The sequence below is a fragment of the Manacus candei genome, unplaced genomic scaffold (assembly GCF_025592945.1).
Source record: "Manacus candei isolate 608988 ecotype Guabito, Panama unplaced genomic scaffold, ASM2559294v1 h1tg000015l, whole genome shotgun sequence".
NCBI classification, from domain to species: domain Eukaryota; kingdom Metazoa; phylum Chordata; class Aves; order Passeriformes; family Pipridae; genus Manacus; species Manacus candei.
In genome coordinates, this window is record NW_026138063.1 from 7,748,120 (window position 1) to 7,767,636 (window position 19,517).

The 19,517-nt window shown below is 37.9% G+C and overlaps 2 long non-coding RNA genes across 2 annotated transcripts in view; both read left to right on the forward strand.

Annotated features, from left to right (window-relative positions):
• LOC127468266 (uncharacterized) overlaps positions 1–19,517 on the forward strand; it is a 51,673-nt gene that overhangs the window by 22,249 nt on the left and 9,907 nt on the right. The window lies entirely within an intron of this gene.
• On the forward strand, positions 6,658–18,107 carry LOC127468268 (uncharacterized). The gene is made up of 3 exons (XR_007903518.1): positions 6,658–6,747; positions 15,640–15,824; positions 18,010–18,107. It is a non-coding gene; the product is annotated as an uncharacterized LOC127468268 (long non-coding RNA).

The following is a 19,517-nucleotide window of genomic DNA, read 5'->3' on the forward strand; positions in this document are numbered from 1 at the left end:
TAGTGTTCTTTGTAACCAAAGGTAACTTCTGAGGTGATGAAAAGTTCTGTCCGTATGGAACAGCTCAGTGCAAGCTGAGTGAAAGTGCTTACTTAAAGACTGAGTCACTGAGACTGCTGCTGCTGCCCTGAAAGAGCAACCTTTGGACTATCCCCCAACACAGCACATTCCTCATGTCTCTTCTGATCCAGTCACCCCCCTTGTGATGATGGGGGTTGCATTTTGGTTCTGTTGGCCATTTTTCTCTGTAGGTGGTTGGCAATTTGGGGCCTAAAGATGGTCCACAAACACTGAAGGACTTGTTAGCTTCTGCTTTTCTTGTCCATTAATTATAAAACTTTTCTAAAATCAGAATTAAATCATTTTAGTGCCGAATAAAATTGGGCAGGTATTTTTGTGTCATCTTCCATGTCTGGTAATTAGCATAGCAAGTTCAGCCTGGGCATTTCAGAAAAAGAAAAAAGGCAGATTCACCTCTTAGTTCACATTTCTTGAAGTCTAAATCTGAGGTAATCTGCTCTTAACCATAATTTTCAACATTGAAATCAGCATTGTTTTCTAGTCCATGCTCAGAATTACTTGAAAATTCATGGAGTTTGATTATTGACTGGTGTAAATTCAGCCTACTTTTGCTGGGGTGCACAGAGATATATTGATTTATTTTAGTGAGGATACAGTTCATTGTCTCTCAAGACCATTTATGCAGCAGGGCCATTGTATTCCTCAGTAGGAATTCTGATAAAAGCTCCTGCTCTCCTGCAGCAAGTGGCAATTATATATGTATGTAGGAAAACACTAGCTACTCCAATTTTATTTTTTTTTTAAGTTGGGAGGGTAGCAATTGGAATAGGGAAGATATGGGGTCTGCCACCTGCTACAGACAGTGCTATTTTTTTAACATTTTGGATCATGCTTGTTTAGGATCAGAACATTTCTTTGTGTAATGTGGCAACCTTGATTTTTGTACTGGCTATCAAAACTGTTGAGTTTGTGATTTTATTCTCTGTAAATCATCATCATTATTTACTCTTAGATGAATAATTTAGATATGTTACTTTTACGAAGACTGGAAGGAAAATTGAGCCTGTATCTCCAACACCAGCAGAGAGTTTGTAAATTGTATTAGGATGGAGTTTCTGAAATCCGGTCAGTGCTGTAGATTATTTTATATATGAATGGAAAGAGCTAAAGTATATTTATTGCAAGGTGCATTTGAATTTTCAAACCTGTAGGTAAACTTTAACTTCTTAATATTAATAACATTGCATTGGTAGGAAAACAAACTTGCTCACCTTGTGTTTTTATATTTTCTTTAATTTTGGATATTACAAACAACATAGGCATGGAAAGCCGTAATAGCCCATGATTTCTAGTATTGGGTAAAGCACAAATATAAAATATACTTGAAGCTCAGCTCTAAGTAGATTATAAACATTTAATATAGAATGTTATCATAATATTCAGAGCACCAAATTGCAGACTTCTGTCACCCACTTTCAGGCATGCTTCTGAAGATCATAGTTAATTCTGCTGATTTATGGTAATGCTGTAGCACTATCATATGCAGCATCAGAAACCACTAACAAGCTTAGTATAAGCTTGGACTGAAATGGTTTGAGGTTTAAATTTCTGTAACGATTATAAACTAGAGGGAGTGAAATCCCACTTCAGCAAAAAAATAAAAGTGTCTTGTTACAATTCAATATTGCATCCTCTCTCTCTCCCCCTCTTATTCCAACCCCCCTTACTTTCTCTTCTCTCTTTAGCTTCTCTGAGGAGCCATATTTGAGAAAAGTAATTTTAAATTGTGACTGGCATTTTTAAATTTAAAAATAATCCTTTTTGTATGGTAATGCGCTTTATAATTAGGAGACACAATGCTAGCATTTATTGGAAGTAGAAAAAAAGCTATGCTGAAAAGTATTAAAATCAACTAGATTTTTTTTGCCCATTTCATTTGAAATGATAGCTATTTATAAAACAAATCTAATGACTTTGCCAACACTTTCCATAAACATTTTAATAACATATGTCATATTTGACTGTCTCAGGGATACTATGGACTGCAATTACCATAAAATCTGCTTCAAAACTCACTCTGAGCAGAGGGTTAATAGGAAGGTGTGCAAAGAGAAAACATCATGAACCAGAACTTTAAGGGATGTAAATCCCAGTGCTGTTGCTCTGAAATCAAATAGAAGGAACCACAGTAACTTAGAGCTGTTGAGAATCCACCTTTGCTTGTTCTCTGTGCAGACTGGGCTCCTCTCTCCCGTGCCTTTGTGAGAGCTGTGCTCAGGAGCCAGTCCTGTCAAATGGCTGACACTCAACTACAAATACAGAACTTCAGGAACCTTGGTTCAGGCAACATACTGTCATTTTTAAATTCTAGATTCCCCACTCCCATGAGACAAAATTGCTTTTTCTCTCTCCAGCCTTATGAAAATGCAGAAATTGTCAAAGATTTTGAAAGGATTTGAAACGTTTACATTGTGGACATTAAATTTGATAGCAACAAATTATGATTTCTGAGTATCAAAATTTAAAGAAAGATGGGTTTAAGTTATCTCAGTTTGTGCAGGTAAAAAAATTACAAACCACCACTGTCTTCCCTCTCCCCCCCACTCCCAGGGCCGTCATTCATCAAAATTAAGGTTAAGCAAAACACTACAAGGAAAAACAGTTACATCCTTCCTTTTTTTTTTCTTTTGTGAAATCTGTACTGAACTGATTGTTCTACCTTGGTGCAACATCTTTGATTTTGTAGAGTTCTGTTACTTACTTCCCATCTATTAGAAAACAAATCATGATGAAGCATCAATGATTATTATATTGGGTCAAATTCAGGTATATCTCTTGACTTCAGTGGGCATATGAAGTTTTTTAAGGCAAGGAAATAATCATTATTGAGTCTTTGTAATTTATTGAAGCTGAGCCACATCTTGTTTACAGTAATCCTAATTGTACTTCCGTGTTGCCTTTTACATCCCAAATGATTAAAAATAGGTATCATGACTTAAACAAAAATTCTAATAATTTTCACTATCACTTTTCCAGCTAAATTCCATAGAATTTGTCATCTGAATCCAACAGCATCAGGACATGGTACAGTAGTTGACTGTATGGCAACGAGTTTTACCTTCATCATAGGGAAATTGGTGCAGCCACCAAATGTGTCATATCATCAGAGCCCACAAGAATCATGGGTTGACATAATTCAGCAAATCTCCCATTTAAAGAAGTTCGTGGAATCCACTGCCTTTCTGCTGAAAAGCAGAGAAAGGGAATCAGCTCTTTGGGATCTGAACCTGTGCTTCCAAGTTGTTCAGCTGCTTTGTACCTGCTGCCAAGGCTACTGATGAGGCCAGTGGTCAAAGATTTTACTCTAAAAACGGATCTAACTGGTTCTGTTTCTTTTCCTCCATCAGCCTAGCAGAGATGTGAAAAGGAAGCCACCAGGTTCTGTAAGATTTGGGAGTGCTCATCATCCGGTGTTGAAATACCGACTCCACATGCTACAGCTTTCTTTTCAGGATGTCACTCTCCCGCCTCCACACTCACCACCAAACAAACATAGAAATCTACTACTGTTCTCCCCATGCACTCCATTTTCTTCCAATCTGAGAGCCATTTGTGTGTATAATTGAAAATTAGCAGTGCAGCTGTTTGAAGAGAGTAATTTATCACAGCACATTGTTCGCTCCTGACACTTTAGACCTGGCTCTAACAAGGCAGTGGTTGCTGGGGGTTGAGCTGCAGAAAGTGATTCGGCTGTAATGCCGCGTTTCCCCTGCTTTGTTGCTAATTGTAGCCTCTTTTTCTCCATTGAATTGGGAGTTGAGTAAAAGAGCTTGTTTGCTCTGTGCGACGAGGCTGCCAGGGCCGCTTGGGCTATTATCACAAGATACTCTTGATCTTTTGAAAAGCAGGAAATAGAATTTTTCTCCAACAGGGAAAGTAATTTGCGATGCGTCCATTAGTTCTTCATTAAAGCAAGATTAAATTGCACGGCAAATCACATCTGTGTTTGGATGATTAAAGGGTGGCATTTTAGAGGCCAAAACTAATTACTAGCCAAAATGAATGGGAGTGAAAAAACAGTCATGTTTTTACATTAGATAGTGTGGCTTGTAATTAGATTCAAGCTAATTCCACTATTTCTTCTCATTTAATGAGATGAGCCTGTCCTCATCTTTTTCTAGGCCATGCTAACAGCCCCAAATGTATAATTTTGATAATACTGAGAGTTTACTTTATTGAAATTTCTTAGCTACCTGCCACAAGTGACTGTTCTGTCTAGTGGTGCTTCATTATACATCAACACGAGCTACTGTGCATGGCCCAAGCAACATCTCAAGCATTCTCTGTACATTTATATGTAGGTATATTTACATAGCTATGAATTTGTGTGATTGTATATGCATACATATATATAAATATAATGCCCATGACATGTGTATGAAAGAGTTTGAAAGACTATTGAAGAAAAGGAAGTTAGGTCTGGAAAGTACAAATCTCCACATAAAATTCCTTTAATTCTGGAGGTTTGTGGAGGTAGTTTTTCTTCAGGCATGAGAAGAAGGAGGTAAATAGGGGCATCAAGTGGTGAGTGATTGAAATAACACAGTTATTTCCTAGATTTTATAAAAGTGAGGGTTTACTAGTTGTTTTTAAAGCAATATCTCTCAGTAGATGCTTGGAAGACTTTTGATTCAGTCCAGGATGGCACTTCTTACATTCACAGCCCTTTCTAGTGGACTAGTCACTACAGGAGACTCTAAATATATCATCATGGGGATCTTGTGAAAAGGCTATAAACCAATTCATAATGTAAAGCTGTACTTTGATAGAATACTCATTTGAACAATATCAAAGAGTTCCCACTACCTACAAAATTCTCTTCATCCTCAGTAATTTATTGGGGCATTTTTTCCCAACTTTTCTTTCAATGCCTTACTATCCCCTGTGAAACTTAGGAGAGTCAATTGTGGTCCACTTGTTTGCTGCATTATTTTTACTAGATCATTGGTTTATATTCACTATATCAGATGTACTTTGAAGACCATATTTATAAATAAGAGCCATGAAACTGCCTCCTGGCAGAATACCATAGGGGCCATCAAGCTCACCTCTGATTGATTTTTAGAGGGGTTTCTTCTAGAGAAGCAACAATGTATTCCATGATTGCCAGTTTCATCTACATTTATTATTGACATTATGCAAACCAAACTGTGAAAATAATACAGAAGTTCTAGCAAAGGAGAAGGTGACCTTCTAGACTGTGAAACTGAAAATAGAATTATGAAGAAGAGAAATCTCCCTTGACCATGGAGTCCTCTCCTACTTCTCACAAACTTTTCAACAACTTAGCCACAGGGCTTCATTGTGCTTTGCCCCGTGACAGTTCTTTTCAGAGATTACGTGTAGATGCTTCTTTGAGCTTCTTTGCTTTTGTCTCATGGGATTTCCAACATGAATTTTGGTGGGTTATGTTTGTTTGCTTGTTTGTGAGGGGGTTGTTTGTTTTGTTTTTTCTTATTTTTTCTTGATATCTGACAAGAATGTGATTTTAATGACTCAGGTTTCTACTATGTGTTATTTCAGATTGGTTTCTGATCAATTATTATGAAACTCACAGCTTAATTTTAAAGATTATTTAATGTCAATGTAATAATCAGGAGTTGCACTTGGGACAATTTTAAACAATATTTTAAAGTTGTAGTACTATTTTATTACATGTATAACATAATTTTGACTCTACATTACATCTTATCAAACTCACAGTCATCTTTATACTGAAATCAACATATTATATTAATAAAATAGTTGAAAAGCTTCATATTTTGAGTGTTTCATCTAGACTACCTTTCTCTATTCTTTATCAGTTTTAGGGACCTATGCCATTGCACCCGCATTTGAATTCTCCTTATTATAGGGAACCTTGATTGCAAATGAGAAATTTATCCATTTATCATAGCTTGTACCCAAAAGAACTATGACTGATATTCCTGCAGGTATTCTGGCAAGCTAAAAGGCTTCTTACAGCTAATGGGAGTGACTAAGATTCATCTAAAGATAGAAGGGTCCTATTTTGTTCTAAAGACAATTTATATTTTCTAAACCAGGGATTGCAGATTTCAAAACTTTTTTGAGCACTCTACTGACCTTGAAAGCCTCCTGCAATAATGGAACCAAAGTCTGCAATAACAAGCCTTAAGTACTGCTTCAAAACCACTCATATATCCTGTACTTTTGGCTTCCTAACATATTTCTCTAAAGTATGCAGCTTTGTGGTTTAACCCCAGCTGGCAACTCAGCCCCACAGAGCCTCCTCACTGACTCCCCCCTGGTGGGGTGGGAGAGAGAGTAGGAAGGGTAAAAGTGAGAAGACCCATGGGTTGAGACAAAGACGGTTTAAAAGGTGAAGCAAAAGCTGCATTCAAGCAAAGCAAAACAAGGAATTCATTCTCCATATCCCATGGCCAGGTAAGTGTTCGGCCATCCCCAGGAAAGCAGGGCTCCATCACTCCTGACAGTGACCTGGGGGGACAAATGGCATCACTCTGAATGCCTCCCCCCCTTCCTTCTTCTTCCCCTGGTTTTATGTGCTAAGCATGACACCACACGGCATGGAATACCCCTTGGCTCAGTTGGGATGAGCTATTCCAGCTGTTCCCCCCCCAGCTTCTTGTGCACCCCCAGCCTTCCTGCTGATGGGATGAGGAGCAGAAAAAGATTCAATTCTGGGTAAGCACTGCCCAGCAATACCTGAAACACCCCTGTTTCCAGCACAAAGCCAAAACACAGCCCTGCATCAGCTACTAAGAAGAAAATTAACTCTATATATGCCAAAACCAGCATAGCAACCATGGGTCATGTAATTTTTTAAGCAATTTTACTTAAAAATGAAAGATATGCAGATTCTGGAGACGTTAGTTTTGGCTGAAGCAGTTTTCTACTGAACATCACCCTCACTAGCAACTGGTGTACATTTTGTTTTATAATTTCAGACTCCTTGTGACTGGTCTATTAGTGTGGTACCCTTCCAGAAAATGCATATTTCATCTTTTTTTTTTTTTTTAATCTTTCTGGATGATTAGTAAGCATTAAGTTTTGCTTATCAATCATCCAACTCTATGCATGCAAATAATTGTCCAAGTAACTTCACTACTTCTTGAGGCTCAAAAGCTCAAGAGAGGATAAAATATAGGTCATAAAGTTTTTATCCATAAGTGGAGGATCCATAAAAAGTTACTAATAGTTCTGAGACCTAAAGTAATAGCAAAAGGCCAGATTATCTTCCTTCTCCCTGTATATAAAGGTCAATCATTTGAAGTCCCCAATTGTTTCTGATTGTTTTCCAGAGAAAGAATCATAACTGTTAGGAGGGTAACACTACTATATATCACTATATGTATAGATTGATATATATATATATACACACAGATTTTTGATTTTTTCTTTAATATAATTAAAGAAATCATTGCATCTGAGGACCTTAGAATCTAAGAGAAATACCACAGGACTTGACAAAAAACCAGATGACATCTAGCGGAAAAAGAATGGGATAAATACATGCAAGGCTAGTAGGTCACTAGATTTTTTTAAAGGATTATCAATTCACAGTTACCACATTTCTGATGGGAGGAAATAACCAACAAAGGAATTGGTAACAGTGACTTCTAAAACTTCTTGTGCGATTGTGTCTGTAGGATGGCTAGAAATTTTGGTCATAGCTCAAGAAACACTGGGGGAAAAATTGAGTTTTGAAGAGGAATTTGTAAGAAAAGAGGACAGTTTTATGACCTGCAGCAAAGGCTCTGGGCAAAGCTAATGTGAGAAGTAGGAGGACAGCAGCTTTAGCAAGATACAGACAAGATTTAGCTGGAAGCAAGGAGGGAGAGGCAGCATTGTGTGACTGTCCAGCCAGTGCTTTCTTTCACTGGTATCATACGGGAAATCTCAGGAATAAAATTTTATTTGAAAGAGAATAATTTATCTAAGTCATGATCTTGGCATTTGGTGGAGACACTATAATTAAAAAAACTTGATCAGATTTTCCAGTAACAAACCCTGTACTATGACAAGTAATATTCAGGTCACACTTCTCCTTTGAAGTTTTAATGGCCACTACAATTTTATGTTAGTCACTCACTTATGTTTGAAGTAGGCGTGCAAAGCCTTGGCTGCCTCCATTTGTCTATAACTACTTTAGAAGCTTCTGAAGGCACTGAACTCATAAAACTGCAGGCTTCAAAGAGCTTATTCAAAGATTCCATTCTGCTGCTGCCATTTATCAAAGGGGCACTTTTAAAATATATATCTCTTTATAATAAAATGTTTTTAAAATATAAACCCGATGGTGGGGATGATTAAAACAAAATCTCCATTGGCTTCAATGGCAGCAGAACTGAGTTCCACAGCTTTAAATATCATATTTGTATTTCTACAAATAATGTTATAGTCAAGTAAATTGATAATATAATAAAGCAGATTTCAGTTTTCCTTCTTTTTTTCGCCCTGTATTAATTTTTTGGAACGTTATTGTGAATTTAACCTCGAACTTTAAATCAAATTTTAACTTTAACACCATAATACAGAAAAGGATTGTCTCTCCTAAAGAAAATAGAAGCTCCCTGTTTTTAAGTAGAATTAACTCTATTGGGCAGGTGCAAACCTGAAAGATCAGTAGAATATTAATGTTAGATCATAATTTATTAAAAAATAGGACAAGAATCCTGTAATTTATCAAAAAATAGCAGGAGACTTTCCATGGACTTTATTAGACCAGCCCTTTAACTCATCACCTTAACTTCTGTAAAGAATCATGACCTGTGGTGAAAGGGGTAGTGGATGTCTACAAAATGGGTATGATATCAACCAGCACTGATTCCAGAAATGCATCGTCAGGGTTATAAAGTCCTCCTACTCCTGCCTTAATCCCACAGTTTGGTCCTTGTTTTGTCTGCTCCAAGGGTGGACATCATAACACCCCATCTGTTGCCATGGGAATAGCTGTGAGTTTTCAAATTCAGCTTTGTGCCTTCAAGATGAAATCAGGCAGAACAAAAGAAATGGGCAGTAGGGGTAAAGCCCTTGTTTAAGGAGGAGGGCGATTTGATTCTAAATTTAGGCCTAAACTCTTTGTCCTTGTGGGATAACTCCCCGTGGAGCACCTTTTGAAGTTACTACCATTCTGTTGTTACTCACCTGGTTTTCCTGTTTGCTTTGGGAAGGGAATTTCACATCCAGTCTGCTTGAACACTGCCTAGCAGACTGGCCTGATTCAAGTCTCTCATCTCTTTATAGTACAACTAAACAATGATAAAATGATGATAATGATATTGTAAACATAGGTAATAGCAGGGGGAATAGGCATCCAAACTTCAGTGCATTTTCTGCATTTTCACTGCTGTAATTTATCTACCACCTCAAGCATGGAAGAGCCTGCATTTGGGGCATATTCTGTTGGTTCATTCTTTGGCTTCCTTGTGAAATTGGCTTGCATAACCATCCCAGAATAATTATTTCATTTTTCTATTCTGGAGTAATTTCTTCATGTAAGCAGTTTCTTTTCAATTACAAATAATATTCTGAAATAATTTCTCTGGTTTGGCTAACAATCATTTTTTTCTGAAATAAAATTATTATTATTTTATACCAATGTTCCCTACAACAGAAAATATCCCGGAACATCTAAATGATAGGTATCTGTTAGATCCCCTGTTTACACAAAACTTCAGAACCTGGACTTTTTAAACAAGTATGTATTTAGAAAGGTATTTCTTTTCTTCTGCAGGAGTATTGTTGCTTTATTTAATTTAGTAGAGAAAGAAATTTGAGGATTGTACTATATCTACCAATCATTGTTTCCAGTTATTTTGAATTCTTGACTATTCCTGGAATTGATAGCACTGCTTGGAAGAGTATGACTCTATTAGTGTCCTGCTTTAGAAGTAACACAGTTGCCAATCAATAAAAATTGGCATTGATGATATTTGAGAAATGCAGATATTCCATGGTCTCCGTAGCTCAGTTCTGAAATATGAGGGTAAATTATGGGTTTACTGGGAGTGCTCTGCAAAATTCTGTTTCATCTTGGCAGAACCTTTTAGGAAGGCCAACAGGGTGATATAGTCCTGCACCTAATGTGGTGTGTAAGTGTGACTCGTGTATAAGTTAGAGTTACCTCTGCCTGGAGATGGGTTTGATGGGGCTTTTTTTTTGCTGGATAGACAAAATTAAATTCTCTAAGTCTTACAGTCTTGCTTTTGAAATAATTTTGACAAACTACTGGAACTCTAGGCCTTTTTCACCGTAGATTATTTTTTTTACTTCTTTTTTAAACCTCAGGATTACTGAACATAGGATTGGAAGGTGTCCTATGTATTGTGATGCCTTAGGTAAGACAAGGGGGACACATGGGCTGATTCCTTCTCTGGAGGCTGTTGCAGTTTAGACCTTTACAGAGTCAGAGAAAGGACAGATGATTGTGACTCCCAGAACAGTGGTTACATTTCAACCCATTGCAGCCAACAATGTCTTCTTTAATCAAAGATCGGACCAAATATTTATGGTGGAAAGAAAAAAGAGGCCAAAGCAAATATTGCAGTAAATTGACTGAATATTTTGAGAGCTACTGAATAAGTCTTTTCAGATGATGGTGTTACCAAAGAGGTACAGACTTGAGTTGCATTCATTGCAAATGTATACCTTGACACAACTGCAGAAAACAGAATTAGCAAAAAGTTAAAAAGAATGACAAATTGGTTTTCATACACAACTGTAAAATATTTCAAACTGCTCCATGACAAAGGGTGAAATAATGTGTCTAGCTAAGCTGGCATTATTGTATTAAACCTCAGCTCAAATTTTGCTGTTTCTATTTCAAATCCAAAGACAGGGATGTGCACTGAAAATCTGGTCTTTCCCATTTATAACATTTGTTCTAATAAATTGTACCACCTTTATCCACTTTGTATCACTTGCTTGTGTAATGAAAACATGCAGCACTCAGAAAAACTGTGAAGGTATAAGAGCAAAGATAAGTATATGAACAAACAGCTTGAGGACAAAGCTGTAATCACACGGGAGCAGTTCTCTCTGAGGCTCTAAATACATTTTCAAAGCAGTATTTTGTACCTGATTAGCTCCTGGATGTAAATTTCAAAATAAATATTGGTATTCAGTTAAAGATAATTACTAGAGGCATTATGAGTCTGAACACTTACTGTCAAAAACAAAGGCTATGCTTGTTTAATAATGTAAACAGAGTGGGAACTCTTAACATCTGAAACACTTTGAATCACATCACAAGAAGATGAAAATAGCACTTGAAACAATAGAACAGGGATCCTGTGTGAATTTGGATAGAAGAACAAGGTGCAGAATCAAATTATCAACTATGTGTGGTGGGTAGCCCTTCTCTGCTGCTCAGAATTCGAATGCCTTTCTAAAATCTCTTCAGCACTTTGTGAAATTCTTTGTGTGCTTTTAGCAAAAGATAACACACTGACATAAATTCCATTGTGCTAATCTGGTAACACCAAAAGAAGGCTAGGTTGTTAAAATCATACTTACTGACTAAGTTCAGACATCTCCAAAGGTAATAATAACTCACTGTTGAGAAAACAAGATGAGGATCCAAAGACAGTGGCAGATACTACAAGTGCATTTTGAAATACAAAAGTATTGTCATACTAATAAAAAAGGCATTACTTTGAGTAGAACCAACTTAGTAGAGGAGATTCAGAAGTATGTCCATTCTTAGTAGATACCTCTTTCCAAATTTTCTCTTCAGCCTTAACCCAACCCAGCTATTAAAAGCCATCAAAATGCCCTGACCTGAATCTTTAGGGTTCTAGAAGAAGAATAAATTATTATCTCTAGGCTGCTTATGTGAAGTAAAGCTAATTAGTCCCATACTTTGAGAGACAGCCTATACTACGCATATCAGGGACCAAATGTCAGACAAGGAGTAACAAACTTCATAGAAGTTTTTTCACTGGCAAATTAAGCAGAGCACCAAAAGGAAGGACAGTTGCACACAAGGTGAGCCTTTAAAAAGGACCATTGCATGCTGAGGTACCCGGACAATGGCTGGTTGCACATTCCACTCAGGGGCTGAAGCTTGAGGAAAGGAGGACTGGCATGAGAAAAAACCTTATGAAGTTACAAGAACAATTTACTGATTATTTTTTAAGTCTAACAAAGGAAAAAAAAACACTCAAGAAGCTTGTATAGGATGAATCTTTCTACTAGATGATCACCCAGTGGTGCAATCTTCTGATCAATTCTCATTTTAAATATTGAGTTAGAATAGATTTGGCTGAATAACAAAGGCTTATCATAATTTGGCCAAGATGGGATTCCATGTAACTTCATAGATAAAGGATTACAAGCTTCAACTGCCTCAGTTTTGTAATTCTCTGTTATATCAGTGGAAGTATAATACACCTTGGCTTTTATGGTCACAAGTACTGGAAAAAAAATGCAGCATAAATACCAGATACATTTATTAAAATTTAAAAAAAGTATCAACAAAAAAAAATATTTTTCTCAAACTGGGAGTATCACTTAGAATTACCAGACCTGAGACCAGTGGACAAAGGAAAAGAAGCTGCCAAAGTTGCCAATACCTAACAAAAACAAGGGGTCCCAAAATGTTGTCACCACAGACCAAATGAAACATGCTAACAAATGACCCCTATTTCAGACCTAAAATAAAAACCAAGATAAATTTTCAGACAGTGGTTGCTAATCCAACAAAGATAACATATAGTCCATTCCTATAAAAATCTTTTATTATCATTCACTCCTAGGTCAATTTTACAGAAAGGATCAAAGCTCCTTAGACAAAACTCATGATAGTCTACAAGGATTCACAGTATGAACAAGAGGTTATAACAACTACTGGAAATATTGATTATGTAGTTTACACATCTTTTTTTATCATTATTCAGATATAGGTGAGGTTGGGACATAACAGCAGCTTATTGGCAATGCTTTTGTTATACCTTTAACACAAAGGGTATTTCTAAGCTTGCATGGGATTATTTTTCTTGTATAATTTCACATAGCCATTGCTATTCAGGGTGATGAATACTTCAGGAAACTGCTTTTTAAGCCTTTTCTTACACTAAGCAATCTTTATACTTGCCTATCTAGCTTGCAAAGGTCCTGTCCAGCACTTTCCCATTCTGTTAAATTTTTGGAAACACCTTGAGGCTCCCCTTTCCTTCATTGTGTCAGACACTGTGGGTGTCCTACCCATGCTGGACATGGCCAGCTGTGAATCCTTCCTTCCAGCCTCACAGGGGCTCTTTTGATCCCCACACCACTCGCTCTTCATTCTTTAAAAACATTGGATCCTTATGGTTCTTTCCTCCAGAAATCTCTCACACCATTATTCATTCTCCTATTTCTGCAATGAGAAGACAAGCAGAGATGAGATATTTGGTTGTCACACTGCATGCTGTTAATATCTTTGATCTGTGGACAATCACAGATCCTATTGTAGCTTCTGGTTCTGCCAGTTCTATATCTGAGCTTCATGCCTTCCCTGTTTAGCTTTCTTTCTCATTTAATTATGCTTAAATCTGTAAATACCTATGCATTTATGCCTGGGATGTTCTTTGAGAAATGGTGGAACTGATTTGATCTATTATACAAAAGTTTCCATGTTACAACCAAAAAGAAAAATGACACCAACCTGAGAATAAAACCTTGCTCCATTTGGCTCCCAGTCATCTGCAGCAGTTTCCCTGGGGTGAGCTATTGGGAGGATATACAGAAGCAGGTGTGACTTTCATGTTGCTGTTAAGGTGAGGCCATTGTGACAAGAGCTGTGACTAGTTTTCATAAAGGTAGTTTGAAAAGACAAAACCAGGACATTGGCTTTGCTTCACAGGTAGGTGAAAGAAGGCAAGGGGCACAGCCAGAGGAACTAGGAACCAAGAACAGCCAGCTAGAGAAAGTTCTGTGATCAAAGTCCAAGAAAAGGGTTTTTTTTCATGAAATTTTCCATTAGAGAAATTGAGGAGGCCTATGTATTAAATTCCTGAGTTTTGAGGCACTGTAATAGAGCTGTCAAACAAAGATATAGAAAGTGCTACTGTTTCCACCAGACATGACAAGCTAAGGATTCCCAACAAAGTAAGGCCACCTGAAGAGGGATAATGAAAGTGATTACATCAGCAAAGAGGAAGGAACAATCCAGGTAAAGAGTTGGTGGATGTTTGATCTTGGAGGGTTGCTGTTACCTCCAGTGCAGTCATCCAAAGCTGTTTAAAAATTAAATAGGCTAAAAGAACAAGAATGCCTAGGATTTCTTCCAGGAATTTCTGTAGTTACCTACTAGGCATCAAAGGAGACTTCTTTTGAACCTTCAAATACACAAGGAGGTCATATGCATGAGTGACTGCAGATTTGGTAACCTATTGTTCATTATTTTCTTTTATTGATTGTTTTACAGTCCTCAAGGCATGTGTGTTGCTTTCTGTGCCACAAAAAAAAAAAAAAAAGGCTTTTTTCCAGGAGTAACAGCAGCTGCCTATCCCTGTTAATGACAATAGCAACCTATTATTTTTCTCTATTAATTCTGATTAGGGGGTCTCAAAAGAATAGTAAGTCAAATTTTTATGATGAATGATGTCTTGTAACCAGAAAAAAAGACATGTTGACCTAAGATATTTTCTTATTTAAAGATGACCTTTGAAAACATAAATTTGCAACAAATTAATTACTTGGCTTAACCACTTTATTGATTTTTTTTAAAAAAGAGAATATGATGATATGCAATACTTGGATTATACTGACAATCAGGACAAAGAGACAAGCCAAAGCAATGAGAAAATAGTGAAAAAGTATGGTTTCACCCACAAATATAAATAGCCACTAATTAAACAGATGTAGTGAGAAAAATAATCTACTTATTTTATAACTCTAGGTGGCAGCAGTGGAACACAATAAAGAAAAATTTATGATTAAAATTATGATTATACTTGCTCCGTGTTAATGCCAATTCCATTAATTAAATACTGCCCATGGTGCTTCTTGACACAATATCACTTACACACTCTAGATGGCAGCAGCATCACAAAATACAGAAAAATAAAATTAATTGTATTCATGCTGTGTCTGAATGTGCAGTCCCTTCAAGTTTTTGGAGGTTAAAGTTGGAGAGGTTAAAATGCAGATTCCCTGTAGGCATTTCCCAGCACAAAAGGAGAAAAAAACTCTAATGGTGATTGCTAAATATCATGTACAATTAGAGGTAAAGCACTTTTGAAGTAAGGTGATGTTTTACCATTCTACTAATGGAGAACTGATATTCAGAAAACATAAATGACAGCACCTCCCCAGCTGGGTGTAGTATACTGATCCCAAAAATCTGTGCCTGTGCATACCTGTCATGGATCTTGCTTTGTGTGTTAAGAGAACTACAGCTTTTGCAAGAGAAGGCAGTGACAGTAACTGTATCATGTATTCAGTCTTTAAAGTGTGAGTTTTTGCATATATCAGTTCACAAGGACTTCATGTGCATAAGTCTTGGTCAAAAGACTTTGAAGTGAAAAAAAGACATTTGCTTTAGAATATACAAAGTTTTGGTAAAACCTATTTTGAATATTGTTTGACTAGAAAGCATCATAGATGCCTGCTCAGCAGAAGGCTGATCTGGAGGCAGCAGCAGGAGGGACTGGGGGTGGGAACCACAAAACTTCATCTCCCCTGCTTTTTTCTCTCCTGATGGAGACAAGGTCCCAACTGGATGAAAAGCTCAAGCAGTCCAGTAATACCTTGATATTCAAGCCATTACCTGCCAGGTGAGGTTGCACAGAATTCTACAGAGAGTTATTGAAGTAGAGCAAGTCTGTTGTTCAGATTGTTGTGGATATTTGTCCCATGCAATTACACTGCACTTATGGCCAAAAGAACAAGCATCCACCAGAGACTGTGTGAGCAGCAATGTGATACATCACCAAGTGTAGACATGGAACATTAAGGAAAATGGGGCACTAACTTTGTCCAGCTGGCTGGTGTATTACCCTCAGTCTCAGAGGCTTCTTGAGGGTTAAGAAGGTTATCATCTGGTCCAGTTTTAGTTGTGTTAGGAGCACATTTTGACAGAAACAGATTGTTGCCCAGTGCCATGGTAGGGTCATACTATGGAGGTGATTCCTTTGCCATGTCCTGGGAGTGTGCCTTGCTCAAAGGTACAAATCTCTGTGCTGAGTGAGATGTCTCACTGGAGTCTGTTAGCGTGATCTATGAGTAGGACTGTGTGAGAGACCCAAACATTAACTGGGGGCTCATCAGGTTTTTCCTTTTTCCCTTGGTCACTTGATATTCACTTAATATGGAAAGGTTCTTGGTCTGTGCTACTTATTTAAAAAATGGATTTTTCATTAAATTTTCATTTTGTTTTAAAAATTATTATATCTGTCTAGGAAAAAACTTCAAAGTAGGAAACTAAAATTTAGCTGGTATCACCGGTATTAAGCTAAAGCAAAAGTTAAGGCAGTCCACTTACTGAGTGAATACTGTCTGAAGTATTTTTATATAAATATATTTGTTAGCTATTGATAAATCAGATCTGAGTTAAATTATCAGATCATCAGTTCCAAAGACTCTAAATAATAAATAAACTCTAAATAATTCATTTGGAGCTCATTGATTATAAACCCTAAAAGATTTCATCCACTGAATCTGTAACTCACATTTGGAGCTCATTGATTATAAACCCTAAAAGATTTCATCCACTGAATCTGTAACTCACAGGTGGTTAATATTTTGATAGGGAAATGAAAAAAAAACTTTAGCACCTGAACAAAACTGATAAAGATATGGAGTTGTCCTTTCCATTCTTCTATAGTGGCTCATGCCTTCCTTTTCGCAAAAGTGAGCTTATCCAACTAGTGTTTCAGATTACTTAAAACTATTGGATAGTTTTCTGGCACTTTTCCCATCTAAACTCCAGGTGCTTATAATGAACAGGCCTAACTGCAGTTTCAAATCCTAAAACTGTGTTTTGGATGCCTCTCACCAAGGAAAGCAAGGATAAAAGTAGACACATGAAAATGCAAATATTGAAGACTGTAAAATATTTTCGACTCTTCTGTTCTCTTGGGAGAAGAGGTGAAGCATTCCCAGAACCAAGTGGTGCTGCTGGTACCGTGCTCCTCCCCACAGGCTGTCTCCATAGCCAAAAAGGGGTCCCTGCACCGTCCTACACAGGCTGCTCTCAATCTCTGCCATTAGGTGTGCTGAGGTTTCCATTTTCTGGTGAATACCAGATGCACTGGGACTGTGAAGCATGATAGGAGCTGTTTGTTTTGACAGCCCTGTGTAACTTCATGGTGCAAGGCAGTGACGCGTACAAGATCAGAGTTTCCTGAGGATTAGGCAGAGCTTAGCCACTTGTCCTGTAGGCACAAGTACCTGCTGGGGACCTGTTCCAGGGAGGTACTGATTACATGGAATCAGTGTCTTTTTTTCCAGTTAAAATGAGATTCCTAAAAATGTGGCATTTATTTTGCCAGAAGTGTGTGTGCACATTCTCTCTTTCACTCCCTCCATGCTGCAGCCAGATTCACAGACAAAGCTGTTTCACTGGTGGGATGGAAAAGCACAATGAAAGTAAGAGCTCTGTATCCTTCACCTGGGCAACACTCTCTGCTTTGAACAGATTCTTTCATGGTTTGGACAACTCTTGATAGTGGAGATCTCATTGGCTGATGCCAAGTAATGTTGTTGTGGGACGAGGGCAAGGACTGCTGCTGCCATCTCCCAAGTATTATGAAGATATATAGTAATAGCAGTAGTGTTATTTTCTGCCCACCATTTAATTTGTCACCTGAATAGCAGCTATATACTGCAAGAGACCAGTCAGCAGGGTTCATTGTTTTGTTTATTTCCTCATTATTGCAATGACTTTGAATATTTCTTTTGAGGGGAATTCCTGTGCCTGGGACTATAACATACTTACCTGCTGTCTGACCTACTGTTTAGTCATACAGAGAAAGGATTGAAGACACATTCCAGAAAGAATACCTTGAAGTGGAGTAATGAAGGAAGAGGAACTATCCAAGAAGGCTATAGAATGTATGTTTTCTTTGGAGAGGAAAAATGCATTAAGACACAAACATTTGGTGCATGTGCAGAAGTGCCTGTGTCGCTGATACAAAGCCACTTCACTGAAGTGCTGCTCTCAGCCTGGGAGGTACCAGCGTCAGCCAGAGACCTAAATCACTCCTTGCTTTGTGAACTCCTGCGACCATCAAGTGTAGAGGTGTCTTAACTTCCTGAAGTGACACAATGACTGAAGATGCTGAAAAGCACTGGCTGAGATTGTCACAGAACCATTCCAGCAGAACCTGGCTTCTTTAAAATGTTCTCCATCACTTTTTGCATTATTTTTTTCTTATGTTTTGTAGATCATTCCTATGGTTTCTAACACACAGCTCCTCCCTCCACCACTACAGCCTCACACTGTAGGCTACACTGGGTAACCAGAAATCTTAAAGAAAGTGATTCAACAGCTCCTCAATCTGCCTCTGGCAGACTTTCTCTACTGTCAGTGCCTTGGAGATATCACTAAATGTAGGGAAATTCTCCTACAAATATTTGAGTAAAAAAGAGATCTTTGCTCAATAGCATGTAAAGGTTATGTAGTGAGGAGGAATTTTCTGCAGGAAATATAAACTGATCCTTAGTAGAGATGATTATGGTAGGATCTTTCTTTAGAAGTCCATGAAATAAAAGCAACTCGGATAAAATTATAAATTGTTGTGTCAGGAAGATAAAGTACAATTTGGCTGAAAGCACTGTCCTGAAACAATTGTCATATTGATCAGCATAAAGGTTTTGATAGAATTGTTCTGCTAATTTGAAATCATCTTCACCTGCTTTTTGCTGTTGTGAGATAAGGCAAAGTAGAAATGTGCAGCCCTGGCAGCCCTGAGTTGGATCTGCTTTCCAAAGCCCCGTAACACATCTTCCTGTCCAGCTGCAGGCTGTGTCCCCCCTCCCATAATCATCCTCTTCCACAGTGCTCAAACCCACCTTCACTGTCTCACCTGGCAGCAGCTCTCCTGCCCTGTCCACCCTGCCCAAGCCACCTCCAACCTCTGCACATTGGCACCTGCAGCAGCTCCCGGATCATCTCCTGAACAGTTTCCAATCACCTCCACTGCATAAGCAGCCAGACTCTGCCCTCGGCCAACCACTCAGCTTTCATTTCCCCTGAAAGGCCCTGCTATAGACCTAATTTCCTGTATTTGTAGATGGTTGCTGCAGAAGAGAGGAGGAAAAAGTGGGAAAAGGTCTGGGTAGAGAAGGTGAATGGCTGGAACTAGGATGGGAATATCTTATGGACCAATTCCAGCCTAAGAGCTGTCTGGACTGTAGTGTTTTCACATATGGAGAATGAAGTTGGCCTTCTCCAGCTACAGGTCAGATGCACCCTGACTGAGATGATGATCTTCTTGAATCCTTGTAAACATCAAAAATTTCATGTA